This window comes from Lissotriton helveticus, chromosome 3_1 (assembly GCF_964261635.1).
Source record: "Lissotriton helveticus chromosome 3_1, aLisHel1.1, whole genome shotgun sequence".
In the NCBI taxonomy this organism is placed as follows: Eukaryota; Metazoa; Chordata; class Amphibia; order Caudata; family Salamandridae; genus Lissotriton; species Lissotriton helveticus.
In genome coordinates, this window is record NC_136061.1 from 901,528,686 (window position 1) to 901,539,238 (window position 10,553).

At 41.2% G+C, this 10,553-nt stretch overlaps 1 long non-coding RNA gene across 1 annotated transcript in view; it reads right to left on the reverse strand.

The window, feature by feature from the left end:
• LOC144824783 (uncharacterized) overlaps positions 1-9,463 on the reverse strand; it is a 33,690-nt gene extending 24,227 nt beyond the window's left edge. The window contains exon 1 of the long non-coding RNA XR_013609113.1: positions 9,424-9,463. This is a non-coding gene — a long non-coding RNA (uncharacterized LOC144824783). The remainder of the gene's footprint in view (positions 1-9,423) is intronic.
• Between the last annotated feature and the right edge of the window lie 1,090 nt (positions 9,464-10,553).

Genomic DNA, 10,553 nt, shown 5'->3' on the forward strand with positions numbered 1-10,553 from the left:
CATACACTACTGTATAGTTACTATGCCTAGATCTTGTAAATATGGACATAGTCTGCGTGGAGTGGGTGTGATGTATTCCTATAGGTTCTGTATCGATCCCCCTATTCCTGACCCTGTTCTGGTTAATAATTAACTAGCAGCCATCCCACGGTGCAAAAACCGTTATCTTATTAAGCCACACCACGGCACAGAAACGTGTTATCTGATTAGGTCATAACGCATGCCATCTAATTAGACAAGCACTATTCCTCCAGCCCCTGATAAGGCATACGGAGTTCTCAAAACAAATCAAACCTATGACAACCTGGGAAAATCCCTGCGGCCATTGTTTTGATTTCACCGAGAACTTCAGCAAAAGAATGTGCGAACGAGCCCGTTCATATGACATCCTTATTGACGTATCCATGTCCATCCTTACGTCAATCTCGGCACCTTACAGGTATAAATATTACCGACATTGCCTTAAGCAAACACACGCGGTGGTGACGAGATCGGAGCAGCGAGACTTGCCGAAGAGGCCAGCACAGAGCGGACCCCACTGGCGCTGCCCCGCCTTCCTGACGCGCTGAGAACGAGACGCTGCTTTTCTCCTGCCGAGAAATCCAGCTCCGGCGCTTCCAAGCAGCCCTCGCAGGCAGCTGTAATATCAAGACCAGAGACGAGAGATACCAGCCCTCAACCATTCTAGATCTCAGGTACAGAACTGAATAACCCCTTGCAGAGAATTCTTGAGTCAGTCACTTGGCAAAACAAACTTAACTTAAACTGCTACTTATCTACTCCCGCCCACGTATTAGGCTTCGGTCAGGTACACTGGGGTAGGCGTGGTTAGAAGCACCAGTTGAGTACGATTAGTCAAATGTATATATGTATGTATCTATTTTATCAGTTTTAAATATCATATGGCTTAAAAACCATATCAATGCTTCTGCAGTATTATTTTATACTTCTGCTTTTATTGTATGCACTTTACTTAACCATAAGTATCGCAATAATATCGATTCATTTCTCTTGTACGAGAAAAGAGACTGATCAATAAATAACATCTTTTATTGAACACGCCCGTCTCTTCCTTTTCTCTACAATCTGGTGAAACTAAGAATGCACTGAACTGACTGAGTAAAATAAGTTGTCTTTTGTTTTCACACGACTCTAGAGATACACTCTTGATTAGGGGAGAGCAAAGTTGTCATGTTCTATGGTTGTCAGAAACGAAATCCCTTCTTGTCTATCCAGGGAGGTTAAACTCCTCCTTGCCTATTCGAGAAAGTTTCTAGTGAACTCTGAGCTAGCTGGCAAAACCAAAAACTTTAAGTCTAATATCGTCAGTAGAAGACCTAGTTAACCTCTGTCCTAGGTCTATACTATTGAAGGTATTATTCCAATGCGCAGAGCCTATTGGGATAATAGGAACTACACTACACAATGCTGTGCCCACAGCTCCGATCAGATGCCCACTGCTGGTGCATTTAAATGTCAGCATGCTAGTGCCAAGGCTGTGAGTCATAAACAGTTACGGATTACCAAACAGGCAAAGTAGGCACCGGCCTATGGGCTCCATTCCTTTTAGAGACCCCACTACAACGTATCAAAATGCAACTTAAAGTACATAAACCAGAAACATCATATTTACATAACAGTTTGCCTCTTAAAAGCTCATCTTCTGGCAGCTGTCAGTTTATAAAACAAATCCGGTGCATTGGGTATAAGGAGATAATTTGCGAGGGGGGGGGGCAAAATTTCAACTGCCTGGGGCTCCGCAGGTTTTCATCCGGCACTGGTCATAAATTCACTTAATACCTCTTTAATCTAATAACAAGCACATCCTTACCCTTCATCTAACTCGTGCATGTACCTGCATTCTCCCTTTGTCATGGTTTTCCATATTTCTCTTCCGCTATCTTTTTGATCTGTGTGTTGTTCCCTCTCTTGTGCTTTGTAAGTATCTGATACAGGAAAATAAGTGCCTGCCCCCAAAAAGAAGTGCAAGTGCCCCCCATCGGCATTCACGGGCTCAAATTAAGCACTGTGATGTTTCTCCTCTACTGTCCTGATGATGAGGGTATTAGTTAAACACGAGGAAGCCATTTTGCCTTTGGCTCCCAATTGTGACCTAGGGTGTTACTATAGACTGAGTAGCATTATAGTCTTTTTTTCTATAGCACACTGTTATATCTAGGTTGCCTTCAATGCATCTTCCCAGTTTATCTGCCTCTGCTGCTCAGTCAGTGTCAATGTGTTGGGTAGGATGCTGGTGTGGATGGTGATGTAATGGAATTTGTGGGTATACAACCTTTTCAACGCAACTTTTACAACAAACTTCTTTTACAACGCAACTTTTACAACTCAGGATCCATTACAACGAATGTCTTTACAACGCATGTTTTTACATCGCAGGTACCTTTACAACGCATGCCATTACAACGTAAGTATTGGTAAGTATATAATTATATTAAAAAAAGTATTTAATTATTTTTATAAAAATACATAAATATTAATTAATTATTATATTTAAAAATAAAATATTATTTATTAAAAAAATTATTTATGTAATTCTATTATTAATTAATATTTGTACCCCTATACTATCCAACCCATACCCTACTATTACACCCCCTGGAGTTAGAATAGTAATTTTAACCCCTACACTATCCAGCACTTACCCTACTATTTCACCCCCCGGAGTTAGAATAGTAATTTTTACCCCTACACTATCCAACACTTACCCTGCTATTACACCCCCCCGGAGTTAGAATAGTAATTTTTACCCCTACACTATCCAACACTTACCCTACTATTACACCGCCCCGGAGTTAGAATAGTAATTTTTACCCCTACACTATCCAACACTTACCCTACTATTACACCCCCCGGAGTTAGAATAGTAATTTTTACCCCTACACTATCCAACACTTACCCTACTATTACACCCCCCCCGGAGTTAGAATAGTAATTTTTACCCCTACACTATCCAACACTTACCCTACTATTACACCCCCCCGGAGTTAGAATAGTAATTTTTACCCCTACACTATCCAACACTTACCCTACTATTACACCCCCCCGGAGTTAGAATAGTAATTTTTACCCCTTCATTATACTACACTTACCCTACTATTATACACACTAGGAGTTAACATTATTAATTAAAAAATATATTTAAAAAATTAAAATTAATTACAATTATTTATCGAATAATTTTTGTAATTTAAATAAAATGTAATTAATTTTATAAAATATAAATACTTACCTATACTTACGTTGTAATGGCATGCGTTGTAATAGCACCTGCGTTGTAATGCCATGCGTTGTAATGGCACATGCGTTGTAAAAGTTGCGTTGTGATGACATGCGTTGTGAATGCATGCGTTATAACGTCATACATCCGGAATTTGTGGACTTTTGTGTGAGAGAGTGTCAGTTGGATCATGGGCTGAGCAGCAGGGAGGCTGCTCTTGGTGGGGCTGATCACATCTGTACTACTAAACTTACTGGAAGACCATTCTTACGTCCAAGAACAATACATCTTATTCATCTATAACCTAACTACGTCAACTGGAACTCCTACTTTCATCATAACATAAACTGGCGACGAGTTGGATAATCTTCTTCAGAAACTAAGCGTGAGGATCTACTTAAAGCTTCTACCAAAAAAATGTCAACTTAAGATGAGAGCCTACCTAAGGATTTTTCGCTCTGCTGTCCCACCAGTGTCCAGCTTCATCAGACAGCCCATAGAAAGGGCATATCATTCCTGCTACTGCTCACATCCACTACAAGTCAAGAGGCAAACATTTTACAATAAGTGCAGCAGCGAATTCTGATAGGCTAGCAGAGTTACTTTTTGTGCTGTGCACCTGGCACCTCTCATGGATTTCTACCGCTTTGACACTGTGCACTCGCTTTGGATCTGGCATATGTTTTGTACTTGAGGACCCCCTGTCTGCAGCATATGTCTTATGGATTTGGATTCAAACCGTGTGCCGCTGGCTCAAGAGAGGGAGAGAGGCGCTACAATTCTATTGCGGTCAAGGCAAATTTGTGAGTTACATCTTTATTAGCGTGAATTTACTAGTTTGGTTTCAATATGCAGCATTTAAATTAAGTTGCTCAGCGTGCGCACACTTACCGTTACTAACGTGCCCCATACCAACGGTACGCGAGGAATCTACAGCTGCCATGCGCACTCTCCTTCTCGTGAGAGCCCTATCTGATATTCCTCACTTCTCTCTGCTGCCAATCTGGAACTGCACATTTTCGGCTGCTCAAAAATGCTTTTCAACATTGACGCGCCCAGAGCCATCCGGCGTTCGCTATCCCTACATGCCACCATCTTGGTTAGAGCAATCTGCTCAGCTCCAGTCGGTATTCTTCCCTACAATTCTTCTCCTTTCTCTAAATTTGGCGAAGCAGGACATTTCTGGAGCGTGAGGAGAGTCAAGTGTGTTGGGGAATGTACTATTAAATATCAGCCTTTTTCTGATTCGTCCATCTGCCATCAGGGAGACTCCGGGAGGCTATGGTCTGCACGTTGTTGTTTTCTATTACCCCATGCTAACTTCGTGAACTGCCCCTTTTAGTGGGTTTAGTATAACATCTTGACTTTGATGATGGTGCTGGATATTTCTCCTTGGATATTCAGTCTCATGGAGCGTGTACTGTCACCACCTGTCTCCAGGGCAAGGTTTTGGGATTGTAGCGATGGAGTCTTGCCATTATCATTTGGCTCCCCGCTAGTAACGGTGCAACACCTTTTGTTTGTAGTGTCGTAAGATATATACATTTATTCATTGGTGACATTTCCCCATTTCAGGTCACCGCACCATTCAGAGATATCATCGTGGGAGAGTTTTCCTTAAATCCTATACTCAGTCAGATGCTTTTCATCATTTTAACTTACGTTATTCATCATCTCATGTTACCTGGATATTTATCTCCAATTTTGGCATGCCACCGGGATGAGGCACCAGTCTCCTGTATGTTTAGATTGTTTTAATGCTGATTTATTTTTGTTCTGTACTATCATGATATTCAAGATGTTACTTGTGATTTTTGCTGCCTTGTTTTATGTATAATATGCATGCTATTTCCATATTGTCATTACATGCAGTAACCTTCCGGTGTTTTCTTACCTAGAAATTATTTTATTTATTTCATGTGAATTCTGCTGTGTTATTTGAGTTTTGTATACACCAGTGGGGTGTGGTTCACCGGTTTCTTGCTTTCTTTTTCTTTTTGTTGATTTACTGGTGGAGTGTATGATTGCCCGTTCTTTGTGTTTGCTGCTTGGCGACTCACTAGTGGGTTGTAGTTCTTTTTTTACATTTTACTGCATATATACACCCGTTTGGGGTTTAGTTCTGGTCTACTTTAGTGGGGTGTAGATTGCCCGTTCTTTGTGTTTGCTGCTTGGCGACTCACTAGTGGGTTGTAGTTCTTTCTTTCATTTTACTGCATATATACACCCTTTTTGGGTGTAGTTCTGGTCTAATTTAGTGGCGGTGCAGATTGCCCAATTCTTCGAGTTTGCTGTTTGGGGACTCACTAGTGAGGTGTGGTTCTTCCGTTCATTTTTACTGCTTACATACACCCTATGGGGAGTAGTTCAGGTTTACTCTATTGCTTGGTGTTTCACCAGTGGGGTATAGTACACCCATTCTTTACTTTTCACTATGTGCTCTCCTCTAGGGATGATGTGTTGGGTGTACGCCACCCTTTGCTTGCTTTTTGGTTGGGTGTAAGCCACCCGTTGCTTGTTTTCTGGTTTAGTTGGTTTTTTTACACATGTGAGAGTTGGTGAGTTGTGTGTGTGCTTTGTTATGGGAGTGCTTAGCTTGTTTTAGGCTGTGTCCCCTTCTCGGTGTCCTGGTTTGTTCTTAGGTTGCGTCCTTCTTCCTTGTTGTGTTCCGTGTTTCCCTCATTTGTCTTCACCAGTCTTGCCAGCTGCTGTGGTGGTAACTTGGAGCATTTTGCTTTTGGGCTGTGTACGTGTGGAGGACTTATACTTATCTTGTTCCTTATTTTATGTCGTTTTTGGACAGCGTCCTTCTTCTTGCAATTTCTTGTTTATTTTGCTCTGCAAAGGAAGGAGATGTGTGTCTCATCTGTTATATATATTCGATATTTCCATTTTCGTGTTTTTACTTAGTTATATGCATCTTTTATGTATTATATTTCCTTCTTGCATATTTCAGCATGTTTATCCATAGTCACTATTTAAGTGTGTTGTGTTTTCTTATGAAATGCTGTATACAATTTGCATTTGCAATATTTTCTCCTGCAAGTCTCTTCTGTGTAAGTGCGATGTTCCTACTTATTTTCTCTATTGTTTTTCGTATGTATTTTATTGCTGCCTTGCATATTTCAGCAAGTTTATGCATACTAACTATTCAAGTGCTTTGTGTTTCTTATGAAATGCTGTCTACAATTTACCCAGTCGCTCCTTGTCCTGACCAGACTTTGCATGGGGGTAGGTGCTGATGGCAGAGACCGCACGTCGCTTGGGTACCTTACTCAAAGGTGCAGGTCTCACGGGAGCAAACTGCGGGGCACCATAGGGATTGTCTTAGGGTCGCTCGTCTAAGGGCAGGACCATTCGGCCTGCTTTTCTACTGACCTCAAGACATAAGGTTGTATTTGAAAGATTCACTGTGTAGTACTGAGCACTTAGGTCCTGAAGAATTGCATTGAATGCAAGAAACATGTTGACCTGACCAGAGGGTTGTAGATATCTCACTGTGAACCTTATCACAGCACCTATCTCCCCTCCCACCTTTTAACCAAGGGAGTCAACCACACTAATAAAGTTCCCGGTGGATTGCCTAACCTTTTTTAAATCACTCTCACTTCACGACTACCCATTCACTTGCCCTCTCACACGCACACACCATATGGCTGGAACGGAAGATCTCCGATAAAGAGCCCCTTCGCGGGTGCCCGTCAGACATTGCAGCGCCAGTCTGACGAGGAGCAGAACCCATATGATGAAGCATGACACCTAGCTTGCTAGGTGTGTGAGGGTTTTAGTTCCAAAAAGGGAAATTCCCCGCCCTTTTTTCCTTTTCCTTCTCTATGCTACATTCACACTCTCACCTCACTCGGGGAACTTTGTACCCTCCTTGTGTTACTGTTCTCCCGGACATGTACACTGGACCCCGCTAAATATAGTCCGTTTCTGGTTCCTCCCTTTTGTTGATACAATTTGCATTTGCAATATTTTCTCTTGCAAGTTTCTTCTGTATAACTATGATGTTCCTAATTATATTCACTTTTGTTTTTGTGTATTTAGTAAAGGGGGAAATCTAAGTATCCTTCTTTGCATCTTTCCTGTTTCTCTGCCTCTACTGCTCAGTCAGTGTGAATGTGTTGGGTAGAATGTTGGTGTGGATGGTGATGTAATGGAATTTGTGGATTGTTGTGTAAGATAGTGTCAGTTGGATCGTGGGCTGAAAAGCAGGGTGGCTGCTCCTGGTGGGGTTAATTACATCTGTACTACTGAACTTACTGGAAGACCATCCTTACTTCTAAGAACAATAAATCTTATTCATCTATAAAATAACTATGAACTCCTGGTACTCCTACTTTCATCATAACACACACAGTCTGAAATTATGTATTTTTTAATGAAGGAAAGAGGGTCACTGTGGAAAATGTAATTACCTAGGATCACACAATGTGGTCAAGTGGAAGCTGGGATTGATGGAAAGTTTCCTGGTTTTACGCTATGCAATTTTGCCACTGAATCATTATCCTTTTCTTTCTTCCATTTTGGATCAAAGCTTAATGCTTTCTACTTAATTATTTGTGGTGCTTAATCACCGCACTGTGTTCAATACATCCAGGTGCTGCATGGTTCACAAATGATTGTTGACTATAGTGTCTGGGGATGGTGATGCTGTAATATAAAAGTTAAAATGGAAACAAGAGCACCCACCCTTGCAGTGAGACCATTTTCTCCTTGTAGCTAAAAGTCCTTATTCATGGTCATCCATTCTTGAATCTAGTCATGCACCACTCCTCACCCATCCTACTATTCATTCTTTCTTTGAGCCACATATCCACGTCTCCAGTCACCATCCCTCCAGTGAACAATTTGACAAGATTCAATAATGCATACTGTGTTGTAAATATGCCATTTATGCATTTTTGTCAAAACGTTCTTGAGGAGATCACATCCCCCACGCCCTCTTGCAGTGGTCATGCTTGCTTGCCAGGTTCAATCACTAAGTGCACTATGAGGGTTGGTTTGACAAAACTTGCCAGGGAAACTTTTGTTCCATGCTGTGACGGGGATAACAATATGAAACAGACTATTTCTTTTGTGGGAAAAACAGATAACCATTTGTGAAGTGCTTAACTACCAAAGTACAACCTAGGGCGCTATTGGGAGCATCACAGTTGGTTTAATTTAAGTTCATGAAATATAAAAACCAATGGGTCAATAAGATAAGCAGTGGACCGTTCAGGGCAAAAAGGATGAGGTTGGAAGGCTTACACATAGCCGAAAGCATTCAGTCTTACAGCTTCCATACCTGTAGCTCTCCTAACCACCATCTTTCTGCTCCTTTCTGTGTACCTTCAGCTGTCTATAAATACATTTTGGTTGCTATTTACCAGTATCGCTCGCTCTGCTGCTGAAGATCGTTCTCCCACTATTCCTTACATGATGCTATATTGATCTGCTCAGAAGGCGTTGGGTTGTATTGCCAGCGTTTTGAGCTAATGTCCCATTACTTACTGGTAATCTTCATAACCCTGATTAAGGTCCTCCTCGTCCCAGTCATGTCCCCTTCCTGCCTCTTTTGTTCTGCCTGGTCATGTTACTAGGAGGCATGGTGGTGGGTGGGAGTGGCCTTTATTTTATGGAAATAAAAAAAATACTAGCGTGCTAGAGTGCTTGTCGGGAGGTGGGATAGCCTCGTAATGTAATCACTGGGGCAAGGAGGACCTATGAGGAATTAATCCCACTTTGGAGATGAAGCCATTTGAACGTGTGAATGGACTGATAAACTCATAAAGGCTGGAGGCATAAGTATTCTATGACAAAGAGTTTGACAGGAAACACGACTTTAGGCAGGAGCGGGCTATGCCATTCTGACTGTCAGGTTTTTTCTCTTTGCTGGCCACGTTGGATCCGTGGTCTTCGGAAGAGGGTATACATACAAGTCAGACTCTGAAGACAGCATTGACCACATTCAAAACAATTGTGTTTTATTCTTAAGTGTTGCAATCATGTTTGGCATTACACAGAACTTCTATATTATAATGGAAGCATCCTGAACACGATAATATATATGCTATGTGAGCAGAAACAACGCAACAAATTTGCTTATTGGAAAACTCCCAGTACACTGAAAAAGGCAATGTTGTGCCTTTTGTAGTAATTTGTCAACACAACTATGTGGTGCTTCCACCTCAACTCACCCTAGGATATAGTCACCCTGACCGGTGTGGTCCATTTGAATCCAAACTGTAGAAACCAGGATATGATTTGGAGGCAAGATAGGAACCTGCAATTGACAAGGTAACAAAAAGCACATTGTTTAGTTTATAAAATATATGTGCACGTCAATATAGTCAGTAGAGGAGAACCTCATGGTTATAAGTAGATTAAGTAGATCTCAACCATAAAATTTCTCAATGTTTGTTTTTTCAGTGGCTCTTTGGGGTATTAATCATGTTTTATAAATCATGTTTGAAGTCCACAGACCTTCTGTGAAACTCTAAAGATCACAATCAGTGGTGTAAATGATCCACATCATTCACAGTCTGGGTGTGCATCCACAGCCTTTGCACACGACTGAAATCGCCTACGAATTATGTATGACTAAAATCATCCTGTGATCCATGGCTGTCCGCAAACACAGAAAATAAGAGGGTAGGACGTCACTTTATAAAATCCTCCATTTTTGAGGTATTATCAGTAGTTACCAAATTCAGAAATGTGCCCTCTTTACTCCAGGGGATCCTGTGTGTCTGTTTTTTGCCATGCAACTCAAAGTAAATTTTATCCTGGTGGCATCCATGGTCTCCGTCCAAGGATCATGGACCCAACATGGCCACCATACAGAAAAAAAACAACAGATAGATACCGGTAAACAGAAGCATGTGGGTCCATTGATTGAGAAACCCATCTAGTTGGTTAAGCATCAGAATCTTGGGATAGAGGAGTGGCGGTACAGATATACATTAAAATAGCATTCACATTTCTGCATTTATTATTTTTGTAAACTGCTAATATCACCCAAAATGAAAAACATATTCAAAATAAACTCAGAAAACAACATATTCTGGTAAATGATCAGTCAGTGCCAAGTTTAGTGTAAGTCTGCCAAGTTCCTATGTGATGTTCATGTCTGTGTTGCTGCGCTGTTGTTTTGCTGTGAAAGTGTGTCACTGTGACGTGTTGTTTAGTCAAGCCATTTTTTTTCTTTCATTAGTTATTTTAAAAAAGTGATCGGACTCAACAGCACTCTGGGTCATATCAATTTTTTTTAGGTCTCGCGACCTATCAATACGCATGCGCATTGAGCGGAGCGAGATATAAAGGGGCT